Source organism: Canis aureus, chromosome 3 (assembly GCF_053574225.1).
Source record: "Canis aureus isolate CA01 chromosome 3, VMU_Caureus_v.1.0, whole genome shotgun sequence".
NCBI lineage: Eukaryota > Metazoa > Chordata > Mammalia > Carnivora > Canidae > Canis > Canis aureus.
This window is the reverse complement of record NC_135613.1, coordinates 53,504,871-53,520,772: the sequence shown is the minus strand read 5'-3', so window position 1 is coordinate 53,520,772 and position 15,902 is coordinate 53,504,871. Positions and strand designations below refer to the sequence as shown.

The 15,902-nt window shown below is 48.4% G+C and overlaps 1 protein-coding gene and 1 pseudogene across 2 annotated transcripts in view; both read left to right on the top strand.

Moving 5' to 3' along the window:
* SHISA6 (shisa family member 6) overlaps positions 1 to 15,902 on the top strand; it is a 277,698-nt gene that overhangs the window by 186,741 nt on the left and 75,055 nt on the right. The window lies entirely within an intron of this gene.
* LOC144305369 (small ribosomal subunit protein eS8 pseudogene) lies at positions 1,063 to 1,714 on the top strand (annotated as a pseudogene).

The window sequence follows — 15,902 nt, the reverse complement described above, 5'->3', positions numbered from 1 at the left end:
ATTTGAGCAGAGGCTGCATTTGGCAGCTTGGAAACATGTGCTTGGCCCAACCTAAGAAGCTGTGTCTTCAGGAGTCTTGAAGGACACCCTGGGATATGAAGAGTTTCCTTCTGCTTGCAAGTGTCTGAGCCCCCCAGATAAGGGCTGCAGCTCTTGGCACAAAGCACGCAGCCAGGAGTTTGCACCCCTTCAGCTCCACCCATTTATTATGTCTGCTTTGACTTGCCCATCTCAGAAATGGGCAGCCAGTGTGATGCCCCTTGCCCGGAGAGGGGGATCACATATTCGTAGGCATTCATCACTCAGCATCACTCTGCAAATGCTTACTGAGCCTTACACTGTGTAGGTACCAGGCACGGCTAACAATGGGAGCATTAGAACTAATAATACTGCCCCTCCTCTCACTGGTAGTAATAGTTAATATGAGCTAGCTGGGGCACCAGGGTGGCTCAGTGGTTGAGCATCTGCCTTCAGCTCAGGGCGTGATCCCAGGGTCCTGGGATCTAGTCCCACATCAGGCTCCCAGCAAGGAGCCTGCTTCTCCCTCTCCTTGTGTCTCTGCCTCTCTCCCTGTGTCTCTAACGAATAAATAAATAAAGTCTTTAAAACAAAATATGAGCTAGCTATTCGCTAAGTGGTTGCTCGGTGTGTCAGGCCTCCCATCCTACCCTTATAAGGTGGAGGCTATTATTATGTCTATTTTATAGGAAAAGAAACCAAAGCACATAAAGTGTATGCAGCTTGCCTGGTAGTCTGGGGCGATTCTCAGCCATGATAACAATTGCAACGAAATATTATTTGTGCTGCAACAGAAGCAATAATAGGATAAAATTGTTGAGACCTGAAAGAATGTCAGTTCAGGTAGGTAGGGGAGGGTCAGGTCAAGAAAGGTCACGAGGTCCGAAACACTTGAACCAGACAGGGAAGCGCATTTTCCTTCTGTAAAGGATCTGTGACATCGTACCCCATACGGGACAAGTAAAAAATGGGAAATAAAAGGGAGTAGAAAAGTCTAGATCAGAAAAGGAAGGAGAATCTCTTTCACAGTCAGTGCCGAGAACGATGGGCATCTCTCGGGACAACTGACACAAGCGCCCCAAGAGCCGGGGGCAAGAGCAAGCCCTACCACAAGAAGCGGAAGCATGAGCTGGGACGTCCCGTGGCCAATACTAAGATTGGCCCCCACCACATACACACAATTCAAGTCCGGGGAGGCAATAAGAAGTATCGAGCCTTGAGGCTAGACGTGGGGAACCTCTCCTGGGGCTCGGAGTGTTGTACACACAAAACAAGGATTATCGATGTTGTCTATAATGCATCCGACAATGAACTGGTCCGCACCAAGACCCTGGTGAAGAACTGTATCGTGCACATTGACAGCACACTGTACTGACAGTGATACGAGTCCCACTGTGCACTGCCCCTGGGACGCAGGAAGGGGGCCAAGCTGACACCCGAGGAGGAAGAGATTTTAAATAAAAAAATCATCAAAGAAAATTCAGAAGTATGATGAAAGGAAAAAGAATTCCAAAATCAGCAGTCTTCTGGAGGAGCAGTTCCAGCAGGGCAAGCTTCTCGCATGCATCGCTTCGAGACCAAGGCAGTGTGGCCGTGCAGATGGCTATGTGCTAGAGGGCAGGGAGCTGGAGTTCTATCTCAGGAAAATCAAAGCCCCAGAAAGGCAAATAAATCTTCTCTCTTCGGTCATGTAATAAAGGTGTTTATTGTTCAAAAAAGAAAAAAGAAAAGAAAAGAAAAGGAAGAAGAAAATTAAGTTTTTGTCTCTTTTTTCCTGTAACCATATTTCATGAAAATAGCCATAAAGAATTTTCTTTTTCTGTTACCATATTTCATGAAAACGGCCATGGGTAATACAGTACACAGGAACGCCGTCTCAAGGGGTTATGGAAGCAATCCCCGTGACACTGCTGGTCCTCCAGAGCAGTCCAAACAGAGGGAGGTCTGCAGGGGTTCCCTCGTTACCTGGGAGCCAGGAGGGATGGGTGCTGTGGATGCAGATGCTCTGGACCCAAACAAAACAAAAATCACAATGATGATAAAAACAAAAACAAAAACTGAACTCCAAATCTAAAGTTACCACAAGAGAAGCTTCTAGCTGCAGGCGTAAATCTGGGTGGAGCTTCTCAAACACAGCCCTAGGAGGCTTACGCCAAGGGAAGAAGCAGCAGAGGTTTACAATTCTCAGGAGAAATAAGAGGCAGTCAGAAAGCAGTTGATATAATAATATAATACTGCCCCTCCCCTCACTGGTAGTAATAGTTAATACAAGCTAGCTGGGGCACCGGGTGGCTCAGTGAGGGGAAGGGTGTATATATATACACACATCTGGTTATTTGGAAGATAGAGCCTTACCAGTTCCACGGAGGAGTCCGTGACTTTCTTGGTATCCAATTCTAAGATCACTTCATTGCATGGTGCAGCTGAGTTATTAGAAGGCAGGGTGTGACAGTTTTATAGAAAATGCAAGTGTTGAGAGGTGGTTTTATTTTTTTTTAAGATTTTATTTATTTATTTGGGAGAGAGAGAGAGAGAGCACAAGCAGGGGGAGAGGGAGAAGCAGGCTCTCTACTGAGCAGGGAGGCCCTCGTGGGGCTCAATCCCAGGACCCTAGGATCATGACCTGAGCCAAAGGCAGACGCTTCACCAACTGAGCCACCCAGGCCCCCCTGCAGAGGTGATTTTAAAACAACTTTTAAAAAATGGTCTTTAATAAAGCTGAAAGTGTAATGCTTAAAAAAAAAAAAAAAAAAAACAACTCAGTGGAAGTATTTAGGAGAGAATCAGCATAGTCTTTAACTGTCCTGAAGTAAGAGCTGTAGTTGCATGCAAAAGAATCGCTACACACACTCACACACACACCTTTGCAAAATAACTCTGATTAATTTGATAGTAATATGTTTTAGCGATGCAGATATGCCAGTGTTCGTCTAATATATTAAATCCTAATTACACGACAGTGTTGCTTTGTGTTTGGTTTTGTCCTCGGCCATGGGACATTTACTGTTTGTAAAAATTCAGGTGCACTCATGAAATAGTGCTTGAGTGCCTACTGTGTGCCAGGCACGAGGCTAAGTGCTGGTGGTGCAGAGGTATGAGAGCACTGTCCTTGATCTCGAAGAGCCCAAGGGCTCGGGGAGCTGGTACCGATAGATTGACAAGGAGGGCTATAGCATGGTAAGCAGTGGAAGTCTACAATTTTTTTTTTTTTTTAGATTTTATTTATGTATTCGTGAGAGACACAGAAAGAGAGGCAGAGACACAGGCAGAAGGAGAAGCAGGCTCCCTGCAGAGAGCCCAGTGCAGGACTCAAATCCGGGACCCCAGGATCACCACCTGAGCCCAAGGCAGATGCTCAACCACTGAGCCACCCAGGTGCCCCCAGACCAAGCTTCTTAAGGGAGATGACCAATGGGGTGAGGTTTGAAAGATGGGCAGGCTTTGGTCAAGCTGAGGAAAGGCGGGGAAGCAGGGAGAGTGATGCATGCAGAGGCAAGAGCATGAGCGTAGGCCAAAGCATTGTGCTTGGATGGAACCATGCATCAGCAGACTGGTGGTGGCCACACGAATCTGGCCACTTGATAAAAATGCATAGAAAAATACACTCATGCACACCCTCCATCCACACTGGGACTGTTTTCGAAGACAAAGACTTGAAGCCTTGAGAGGTACCTAGACCCAGCAGCAGCCCCCAATTCCAGCATGTTCATGTTAATTACTGTGCCTCTGACCTTTAGAATATAACATTCCTAATCCAGTTCCCCAACACTCCTCCCCAGAAAGGCCACTGTCAGCAAAAACATTCTCAGGCAAATATTGAATGAGAAGAAATTACAGCAGACGGGTGAAGCTGAAATCCATGTGTGGGCAGAAGTGTGGGAGATGTAGTGCCCTGTTGTGTCCAGTCTAGGAAGCAGGCCAGTGTTCTCTTCCTTTTGTCTAGATGTTTCTGACCGGCAGCCTGATCCAGCCTCTCCTGACCCAGCTTCCCTGATGTGGTGCTCAGGATGTTTCTCATCTTGTGTTTGCTGTTGTGATCTCATGCAAATCACTTGAGTTCTGAACTGCGGGTTCCTGGTCTGAAAACAAGACTAATAGGTGCCTGCTAGTCTCCTATAGCTGAGGGAGACTCCAGTGAGATCTGGCTTCTGGAATCTTCTTGCTTCTTCCAGGTGACTCTCCGAAGAAGCAGGTGCTTCCAGTCTTGACAATGGGATCTTGCTCCTGTGGAGACTCTATAGGAGTCTTGGAGCCCAGTCTTCTCTCAAACCAGGCACCATCGTGTGCTTTTTCCAAAGGAAGTGAAGCCATTCGGTTTGCCTCCGTAACAATGACCTGTTTTCAGATGTAAATAAGGCCACAGGCATGATAAACAATACACATTTCAGCACAGACACACACACACAAAAATGGTGTCAAGGTGACATTTGGAACCAGAGTGACCTACAGCATTTACAGCTTTCTGAGGAGAAGGCCTCTCAGTAAAAGGCAATATCCTCAGAAATTTAGGGCTGGGCTAATTCAGCCAATGTGGGGCAATTGTCTCGTTCCCAGAATACTCTGGAGAAAGTGGTGTAATCTGTGGGAATAATGAACAGTTGAATATTTCAGCTTAATGGCTGCTGACCTCAGAGAAGACCCCCCACTGCTCCCCCAAACAGGCTGAATGGAACCTGGGAATGAAGCCACCTTCCTTGAGTTAACACAAATCTCTTAATGCCAGACTCATTAACAGCTCGCCCCACTCCAGCCTCTGCAGGGTTGGTTTTGTGGGTTGGATTTTTCTTTTTTTTTTTTTTTCCTCCCTCTAAACCTTTCCAGAGAGGAGGCAGGCATTTCATATTTCTTCGTATTTGGTATCCTGGCTCGTTTGACAGATTTCCTCCTCAGTCCTCTGTGATGGATTCCCAAAAGCCACTTTGGCAACATGTCCTCCAATGAGTTTTCCTTCTTCCCCTTTTCTTGCACTCTGAATCCACGTGTTTCACGGCTGGCACGTTCTGCTGCCGATGGACGTGGCCTGTGGTGGGCGAGGGGGCACGTTGGGATGTTGCAGAGCTGATAAACCAGCAGAAGGCTTATCAAACAAGAATAGCCAGGGGCAGTGAACTCGGGCAGCCCTGTGATTCTGGTGACTGTCACTTTCCAATGACACTTCATGTTCTCTGATGTGACTGTTGTTGGAGTTGGTGTGCCAGGGCACACAATGCAACTCTAATAACTGCCTCATTCATAAGCGACCTGGGAGCAGAAGGAAAAAAAAAGAGTAGCAGAAGGGGGACCTCATAATTTATGGCATCCCTCCTAAGCAACGGGGACCTTGCCTACAGTATTTTATTTAGTGCCTGAAAGTACTCTTTGATTGTCCTAGTAAAGAGATGAGGAGAGGGGGAGCTCCCAAAAGATGAGTCCTCTCAGGGCAGCGAGACTCTGCCTCCACCAAAACACACTCTGCACGTCATGCCTGAGCCTTCTTCTGACTGTCTTGAATTCTGTGACTGGAGTCTCTGCTTTGTGTCCCACCAGGATTACTGTTTTGGGGGACACTGTGCAATATACAAAAACAAGATTCCTTCTACTGAGAAGTTTATAGTCAGGCTCTTTGGAAAGAGGAAAGAGGGCATGTGGGTGGCTCAGTGGAAAGAGAGAGGATATACAGGAAGAGAAGTGACAGCTAGTGTTTACTGCGTCCCTGCCTGCGTCCCTGCCTGCGTCTTGAATGTCAGGCACTTTTCCTGTATTATTTTGTCCAGATTACACAATGATCCCTTCTGGTAGGAATTAGGCATTAGCATCTATATATATATATATATATATATATATATATATATATATATATATTTTTTTTTTTTTTTTTTTTTCGTGAGAAAACGGGAACTCAGGGTTAGGTCACTTCCCAAATGTTGTATAGCTAATGCCTGGCTGGACCCGGGCTTCTTGTTAGTTAAACTGTGATGCCTAAGGATGGCAGAATTAATTAAACCAAGCACCAAAGCCCCCTTAGGCCACAAGAAGATAGTGGTTGAGACTTTTTGGAGGGGATGAGATCGGATGTGGGGTAGACAGGGGGAGAAATAGACTGGACATTTCATGAGGGGGCACCTGGCTGGCTCAGTTGGTAGAGCATGCAACTCTTGATCTTGAGGTTGTGAGTTCGAGCCCCACGTTGGGTGGAGAGATTACTTAAAAATAAAATCTTTTTTTTTTTTTTAAGATTTTGCTTATCAAAATCTCTGAGAGAGAGGCAGAGACACAGGCAGAGGGAGAAGCAGGCTCCATGCAGGAAGCCCAATGCAGGACTCAATCTCAAGGCCCTAGGATCATGACCTGAGCCAAAGGCAGACACTCAACTGCTGAGCCACTCAGGCATCCTAAAAATAAAATCTTTAAAAAAAAAGGAAAGAAAGGCATGAGTAAAGCCTACATCTGTTATGTACTAGTCACCTTAAATGGTCAAAGTCTCTAAAAGGACTCTTAGAACAGTTTTATTACTGGGTAAGGAGGTAACACAGCAATAGCTGGAGAAGGATATGCATTTAAAGGGACTTGCGGGTCTCAAGTACAGGCTAACACACAGGAAGCCCATTACCCCCAGGTCTTGAAGCACCACTAGCGCACATGCAAAACATCCAGGTGCCAGGAAGCCCAAGTCTGTTCATGGTGGGGGCCTCTCTATAGTGAGCCAGTCATATAGGCGCACCGTACTATGTGACCAGCCTTAGCCATTGAAACCACACGTCTACCCCCAGCCTGTACTAAAGACAGTTACCAATTATAATTCCAATTATTATTACTAAACAATGCTGGCAGGCTAATGCATCCTTATCCACAATAGCTCACGGGCCCCTGGTTAGAGAACATCATTAACCTTTAGTGAACACATCCCACAGTGTTGGCCGAGGGTCAGTAGCTCTGGAGAGAAGCATGTGTTCAATCCAGGGCCATGATGTTAACCCATACATGAGAGGTGGAAACGCCCACGGGCAGTAGAGTGGCCATCCAGGAGATGGGCCAGATGTGGCACTAAGGCTGGGCAACCCGAAGCTGGTCTGAGATGCACTGACCATTGCAGACCCCTGATGAGCAACGAGCTGGGTGAAAGCTGAGTTTCCTTGAGCTCATGGCCTCTAAGAAGAGGCAAGACTGGATCCAAGGATGTGTTAGTGGGCTATGATAGCAACGATCCAGTCATATGGTCTCGAGTCAAGGTGGTAAGAAGTGGGACATAGAGAAAAGGTGACAGATCATGAAGTTTCACTTATGGGATAGAACAGAGTCATCAAAAATCTTAGGTGTTGGTGAGGGAAAGCATGACAGTGGCAGGTGGCAGAAAGCAGGGTGTTTGGAAACAACTGGGTGGAGAGAAGGATTATTTTAGTTTAGGACGAAGTCCAAAATGTATATGGGCACTGAGGTAGACGATCTGTAGGAAGTTGAGGGAGAAGTTAAGAACAGAAACAGAGGCCTGGGAAGACTTCATTACAGCGATCAGGGTAAAGAAACGGTGGGTCTTGTGGGAGGAGGGAGTGGGGGTGGAAAGACCACAGAAGAGGAGACAAAATGGGAAGGAGGAGCATCTTGGTCTCCTCCGGCTGCTGTAACAAAGTGCCACACGCTGTGGCGTGAACTACAGATTTCTTGAGTCATTGTTCTAGAAGTCTCCAGACCTGGGCTCCTTCTGAGGCTCTGAGGGAAGATCGGATCCCTACCTGTGTCTTAGTTTCTGGTGACCGCCAGCTGTCTCATCCTTCCTTGGCTTGTAGACATGCCACAGGCCTCTCTGACTCCCTCCTCCCTTGGTCTTCTCTCCAATGACTCTCTTCCTTCTTAGGAGGCACCCATCATGTTGGACCAAGGACCCACCCTACTGCATGATGACCTTGTCTTAACTAATTACACCCCTACAACCCTCCTTCCAGATCAGCTAACGGGTGTCCAGGCTTCAACATGTCTTTTGAGGGGAGCAGAATTCATCCACAACGAAGAGTATTACAATAAAAGTCAACCAAGAACTAAAATATAGGGAGACAAGGGGACCACACTCCGAGAGGAGAAATTTGGAGAAAGGATCATTGTTGAAGTGGTTGTAGAAATCTGCTGCAATGCCCGATGCTTTTCTGCCGGATAGACTAGGAGCCCCATAAGACCTGAGTGATGTTGGGGGAGACAAAAAAATAGGCAAGACTGTGGGGCCAGCCTCTTTCCTCCTCATTCTCCCCACCTATCCCTCCTCCCCCTCCTCACTCTCTCCTCTTCTTCCTCTTCCTTCCCTCCCTCTCCCCTCTTCCTCCCTCTCCTCTTCCCCCTCCTCTTCCTCTCCCTCTCCTATCCTCTCCTCTTCCTCCTCCTCTCCTCTTCTACTCCTCCCTGTTGACTCCCTGTCCTCCTCCCCTCCTCCCCCTCCTCATCCTCTTGTCTTCTTCCTCCTCCCCTCTTCCTCCCTCTCCTCCCCCTTGTACCTCTCCTCATGCTCTCCTTTTCTTCCTCCTCTCCTCCTCTCCTCCTCCCTTCCCTCTTCTCCTCCCCCTCCTCATCCTCTCTTCTTCCTCTTCCTGCCCCCCCTTCCTTCTCCTCTTCTTCTTCCTCTCCCTCTCCTCATCCTCTCATCTTCTTCCTCCTCCTCCCTTCCTCCTCCCTATTCTGCTCCTCTTCTCTACTTCCTCCCTCTCCTCCTCCCCCATCCCCTCTCTTCCTTCTCCACTTCCTCCCCACCCTCAGTCTGGCTCTAGATCTCCCGGAAACACTGAATTTTCCAGGGACCTGAGAGCACAGGCTGGCCTCAGCATTCATTTCCTCCCAGCCCTTCCTTTCCTCTGGTGATGACTCCCGAATCTATGCTAATAATATTGGCGAGGGCCAGAGATCCTCAGAGGCAGCCCCAAGCAGGGGGAGACCTGGCATGGGGGGCAGCAGATGACCAGCTGGGGACGCCCAAAGCTCACTTGCCAGGCAGGCTGACCCTATGGGGGTGGCGGCCACAGAGCAGAGCAGACCCTCAGTGACAGGGAGCTGGGGCAGCAGCTTCAGGGAGGTCAGGTTCTGCTGTGTCCCCAGCCCTCACTCCTGCCCCCGATTCCTCCCCATCAAACGGTTCACTCTCCCCTCCCATAGACCCTCAGAGGGACAGAGGAGCTCCCTTGCTGCCCAGCCAACCTGCCTTGGAGCTTCATTCTGACCTGACTCTAAACCAGAAGTTTCAGCATTGAGCCATAGCTTCCTGTCTCCCTGCTGCTGCCACCATCCTCCTCACCTCCAAACGTAGTACAGCCACACACAGAAGTTTCCGTTTCTGCCCCCTTGCTTTTTTTTTCTTTTCCCTTTTCTATTCCAAAACACGTGTCAAGTGTATTTTTAAATTTACATGCGTTGAAATTGGCTTTCAGTGGAGGCGTTGCTGGAAACCTACTCCACGATAAGAGGGAAGGGACGATTAAGTCACACAGCAGTGAGGATGACCCTCGAAGGCATTCTGTGGAGGGGGAGAGGCCAGGCTCCAAAGGTTCATACTCACAATTCCTCTAATAGGACATTCTGGAAAAGTTGAAGCTGCAGGGACACAGGGCAGATCAATGACTGCCAGGGCTTAAATATGAATCCCGGTGTGTTTTATGCTGATTTGCCCACTGAAGACCATTTAGGCTATAAGTCTTTATTTGGACAGGTTTTCATTTCTCCTGGATAAATACCTAGGCGTGAGATTCCTGGGTCATCTGGTATATTTCTTTTCTTTTCTTTTTTTTTTTAAAAGATTTTATTTATTTATTCATGAGAGACAGAGAGAGAGAGAGAGAGACAGAGAAAGAGACAGAGACAGAGGCAGAGGGAGAAGCAGGCTCCCTGTGGGAAGCCCGATGTGGGACTCGATCCCAAGACCCACTGAGCCACCCAGGTCGTATATTTCTGGTATATTTTTGTTTAATTTTGTAAGTCAAGCCAGTAACTTCTTTCGGCTGGTAGAAATTAATAATTAGCCAAACTGTTTTCCCGAGTGGCTGCCATCCGTTTGACATTCGAAGCCAAAACCTAGAAATGGTTCATATCACTGTCTCTCCTGAGGTCCCACGCTCACCTCCTTGGCGAGTCTTTCGCGTCCACACTGTAGCTTCCAAGGGCCCACGTCTGTCCATTTTTGCTGCCACCACCTTGACAGAAGTCACTGTTAGGTCTTGCAGAGCGGCCCACTCAGGTCCCACATTCTCTCTGCCCTCTCCCCCTACCACCCATTCCCCATAGAGTGGCCAAGGTGATTCTTTTAAGACATTTCTCTGATCAGATGACTCCCCTAGCTCAAGCCTGCCATCAGCAACCCACTGCACTGGGGATGTCCCATTACACTTTGCCTTCAGAGGTCCTGGTGATCTGGCCTCCTTGCCTACATCTCCCCCCATGCACTCCCTCTATTGCAGTGGGCTGGCTTCTCTGAGTTCCAGACGACCCAAGAGCTCGCCCACCTCAGGACCTGCGCACACACTGCCCCTGTGTGCAATGCTCTTCTCGGAATCCAGCTTCTTTGCACCCTAGTTCAAATGATACCTTCTCAGAGAGCCTTCGTTTCCTTTGTGGCACTTATATGACAGATTGGTTACTTTTATATCAAATTATAAAAATATCTCTTTTTTAAATTGTGTAATTAATTCTATGAATCATAGAAATATTTCTACTTAAAAACCAGTTTACCCATTTGTGATCTCTGTCTTTCCAACAAAAACAGGTGCACTCCCCCTTTTTTAAAGATTTTATTTATTTATTCATAAGAGATGTAGGGAGAAGCAGGCTCCCTGCAGGGAGCCCAATGTGGGACTCGATCCCAAGACCCTGGGATCACACCCTAAGCCGAAGGCAGACGCTCAACCACTGAGCCACCCGGGTGCCCCTAGGCTCTCCTTTAAAGCAGGGAAGCTCATCCCAGCTGTCACTAGCACCTAGGACAGTTCATGGCACATAGTAGGTGATTTAAGACTCTTCAGTGATTGGATAGATGAATAAATGCAAGGATGGCAGCCTATACTGGTGACTTTACTAAAAAGCGAAGGCGGGGGAGCTTGTGGAGATTCGATCTGGGATGACATAGGTTTAGAACCAAATGGGTCTAGGCGCAGAAAACCCCTGCTGCGGTGCCTGGTGCACCCCAGGAACAAGCCGAAAGTCTCAGGTTAAAAAGTGGTATAGGGGAACAAACCAGTGAGAAGGGAGCTTCCACTCTCTCAAGGAGGTCGAATGTCTTCATTCCTTCGGCAGACACTCCCTGAGTCTGCGTGAAGGGAAGTGCGTGCACAAGCAGAGGCATCTTGGTGAACAACATTCCTCACAAGAACAGAGCATGGAAGCTTCACAGCTTGCTCCGAATCAGCCCAGAAATTATGGTTCTTGGGACACCTGGGGGGCTCAGTGGTTGAGCATCTGCCTCTTTCTCAGGGCATGATCCCAGGGTCCTGGGATCGAGTTCTGCATTGGACTCCCCGCAGGGAGTCTGCTTCTCCCTCTGCCTGTGTCTCTGCCTCTCTGTGTGTGTGTGTGTCTCTCATGAATAAATAAATAAAATATATTTTTTAAAAAGGAGCGATGGTTCTTCCCCAACCCCGGACAGCCTCACCTTCCACGGAAACCATGAGAGATAGCTCCCATTCTGTTCTGGAAGGGTGAACCCCCGCAGCAGAGCACTGTGCATGGTCCTGTGTGTGTCTCCAACCATGTACCACTTAGGGAGCCTTCTAGTCATCAGAAAGCTGCTATACGTTCCTCTGCACTCAACACAGTAAACCTCATTTGAAGATAATCTGCGGATCCCCTTCGTCTTAGAGCTAGCTGACCCCACTGTCTCCTGCTGAGCACACAGGAGTGCTGGATGACAGAGAGATCCAAACACAGAAGGGCCTTCCCTCCCGCCTGCTCACCTCCTCCAGTCTCTAAGACTCTCCCAAGTCTCTTCCCCCTCGGCTAACAATCTCCAACTGGCATGATCCAAAAACCCTTCATAAACATAAACCCATCACTTCACCTTTTCAGTGGTGTTCTTTTTAAATAAAATAATCATTATTTTTAAAAGATTTTATTTATTTATTTATTTATTTATAACAGACAGAGAGAGAGAGAGAAGGGAAGGAGGGGCAGAGGGAGAGGGAGAAGCAGACTCCCTGCTGAAAGCCCAGGACCCCGAGATCATGACCTGAGCTGAAGGCAGACGCTTAACCCGACAGAGCCACCCAGGCATTCCTCCAGTGGTTATCTTTACTATACCAGTCAGGAAGATGTGATGGTATATGCAGGAGGCATTTACTAAATGGACATTTTTAAAAAGCAGATGAGTGGGAGACAGAACACTGGAAAGAAGAAAGAGAAGATGTAAATGGCATCATGGACCTTGAGAGAACCACTCCCAGAGTGTCATCACATAGGGTCACCCACAGAGGCACCTGCCAATGGGCACCTGCTCGCTGCTGGCCACGGCCCCACGAACACCATCCTTCTTTACAAACCTCAGTGAGCAGAGCGGATCTCAGCCTGGATCCTGCCACAAACTCAGACGAGCCTCTTCCCCTTCTCTGGCTCCTGGTGTCTACATCCCTAAAATGATGAGTGGACAAGACAGTTGGTCTTCACACATTTTATTTCATCGCCCTGGAGCCATGAGGGCTCCGATGAAATTGTCCTCAGAAGCCAGTCCTCAAAGCGAATCGCCTTGAGGATGTACTACTGTGGGAAGTTGGTCCCCACCAGGGTCATGCTGTATCCCTCACTTGCAGTTAAGGCCAGCAAGAGACGGGGTGTGCCTTTAATGTTTTCTTGGGTGCTCTATCTCTGTGATTTTATAAGAACCTGCGAAGCAGGAAAACACCCCCCGATGACCGTAGACAGTTGCACACAAGTGGAAATAATAAAACCCATAATCCCACAGTATAGCCTGGCTGTTGAACTGAGCACTGTGCTTAGGTCTTTCTAGTGGACCCTCAGCTCCTGCCAGCTGTCAATCACCTGCTTCTCTGCCATGAAGCTTCTAGCCCTTTGCTTCCACCTACAATCCCATCCATTTCTCTGCTGTGCCATATGTCCCCTCGATATTGGGAGATTCATAGAAGAAATCAGTTCCCCTGTCTGTTCTAGCTCCATCAAGGGCCTCTCTACAAATCTCTGCCTAATTGAGTATTCATGGTGGACAACTGAATATTTATGATGCCAAAAAAAAAAAAAAAAAACGCTCCATAGGGCCCTGTCTTCTCCCCTCGTCTGCGTGCGGTCTTTGTAATGCACGCAGCCTTCCCTGGTCTGTGGCAGCTGTCCCTTTCACTCATCCCCTATTGCAGTCTCTGTCACTCATCCCTCAGCCATGCACTCCTCCCCTGGGGCTGTTAATCCCACTCAGCAATCCTGCCTTAGTCCACAGGGAGTCTTCCAGAAGAGCCTTTTCTGAATTACACCCCCACCCGTGCAGACCACAGTCACAGCCCTTGTACTGAGGCTTGACAAGTGCAACATCCTCAACAAGACAATGAGGCATTCATTGGGCCCGTAGCATGCGTTAAGAATTGTCATAAGTTCTTTGCAAGTCTTACCTTGAGTCAAACCAGTGGATTTCTCCAGGGTAATACCAGAACTTTCTCAGGCGTTGTCTCGTGTGTAAGATGGAAAAAATACCTGCCCATCACGTTCTTCCCTAGATGAAATAGTGAGAGGTGGTTGGCCTTGCTAATAAGCTCGTCAGTGGGCCTGGTAAGCAGCCCCCCGCCTCCCGCATTGCAGGCGTTTTGCTTTCCCTCCTCTGTCAGGGAATAAAGAAATATGAATGGCCCAGGAGTGAGCTCTGCACCCCACAGAAACAGACACCAAGGAGGAGCTGTTATTTCTGTGGCGTGCCTGTTGAGCATAGCCGACCGTGCACTAACGAGGATGGATGAGGCTGTGTGCTGGAAAGATCTGTATTCCCAGAGGACGCCGCACCAGGGATGCAAGCAGTCGCCGCAACCTTCAGACTGGACCAAGTCCCCTTGTGTAGGGCTAAAACTATCTTTGTGTCTTTTCTGTTTTTAGATTTATTTATTTTTTAGAAAAAGAGGGAGAGAGAGAATTCTTAAGCAGACTCCCCACTAAGTGTGGAGCCTTCTGCAGGGCTTGATCTCAAGACCCTAAGGTCATGACCTGAACTGAAATCAAGAGTTGGCTGCCCAACAGACTGAGCCACCCAGTTGCATCCACTGGTGAATCTGCTCCATATGTGATGCCTTTTCTTGGCCCACCCTGCTCTCCCAAGAAACAGGATGGCACAACACCACTCCTTGACTTAGCACATCTCCATGCACATCTACCATCTACCCTCTGGGTAGCCTTGAGCTGGTCCCCCAACTTCTCTGAGCCCTGACGTCCCACTTGACAGATAGGCATAATCCTGCCCACATTGTTGGGTTGTTGTGGGAACTCAGTGGAGTCGTGGTGCCGAAGACACTGTGAATACCAGGCGAATTCCAATTGTTCATCCGTCACGAAGACTTACCCTGTCCTACATGGAATTAATCTTGTATTCCTCTGGACTGCCTCCCGAATATTAACGTGTCCTTCTCACCGCGTCTGTCCCCACCTGCCCTGGATTTTGAGGGGTTATGTGCATGTGTCCATTTGCCTGCTAAACATAATCTCAACAGGATGTGGATCTTACTCACCTCCACATTCACCCCCGTGGGTGCACAATGCCTGGCATGTGGTAGATGCTCAGTAAATGCTCAGTGAATGATGGAATGAAAGCCCTCTCTGCCTGGGCTCAGCCTGTGTGTTATCTCTTCTGTGCTACTCAGGATGTGGAGATAAGAGAGAGGGGTTTCTCTTAGGGGTCCACACAACCTAGTCTGGGGGACGGGCTCCTGTTGTACAAGCTGGTGATGCAAGTGAGACATAATGGGAGCAGGAGAGTCTGGATATGAAATACAGAGCTCAACTCGTTCATTCTCATCATCTGCCTGCATTCAGCCACAGAACCCTTCGAGGGAACTGGACGGAGTCTTTGAAGCAATTGTTTCTTGTCTCTGAAATTGCTTCCTGGTCTTCTGGGCCAGTCTCCCCGAAATGGCTGCAGAGAGCCCCAGCTGTTTAATATCCAGCCTGCTGCTGGGAGTGATTGCTCATCAGATCCCAGAACCCGGATGAGTTCAAGAGGGACCATGGACAGCCCCGGTCCTGCAGGTCTCAGACAAATGGCTGCCCAGTGGATTGGCCAGCATTAAGCAACAAACATGATTAAAGCCCAGAAAATAGGACCCGGGAGGAGAGGATGAGCCATCTGTTTGATATATTGTGCGGGAGAACAAATAACAATGTGCAAGTCTGCGGACATTTTCTGCAAGAAGGATGGCGATGCCCAGTTCAATCAGGCCTGAAAAGGAAGCAAAGAACACCAACTGCCACACGAGGGATTTTGTCCAGACGTATTAAGGCAGAACTTGTCCACTGCCTGGCAGTTGGGGACATTTACACTCTGGGACGGTCTTCCAGAAGCAGCTTCTGGAATCCGATCTGCTCGGTAAAAACGATGGATCCAAGTCTAGCAGAGAAACCCAACAACTCTTGCACCTGGGGCTAAGAGAGAGAGAGAGAAGTTTTAAATGTCTCCCTTTGGAGTATTTCCAGGACTCTTTGACAACTCACCAGACAAGGTGTGTGAGGAAGAGGAGCCAGAGAGACCACCAAAACATCTAGGCTTGCTCAAGGCCAAGCCCCCGTCCTTGACAAGGGTTCTGCTCTGGCCCCCAGAGCGTGCTTGAGCCCTCATAGAGCTGACCAGCCCATGACTCTCTAAATCATCTGATGACAAAAAGCCATAATTAATGGATTCTCACTGCAATAACAAGAGTGCTTGCAACATAGAGGGGCTTCTTTTTTCAGCATAGAATTTTATCAGT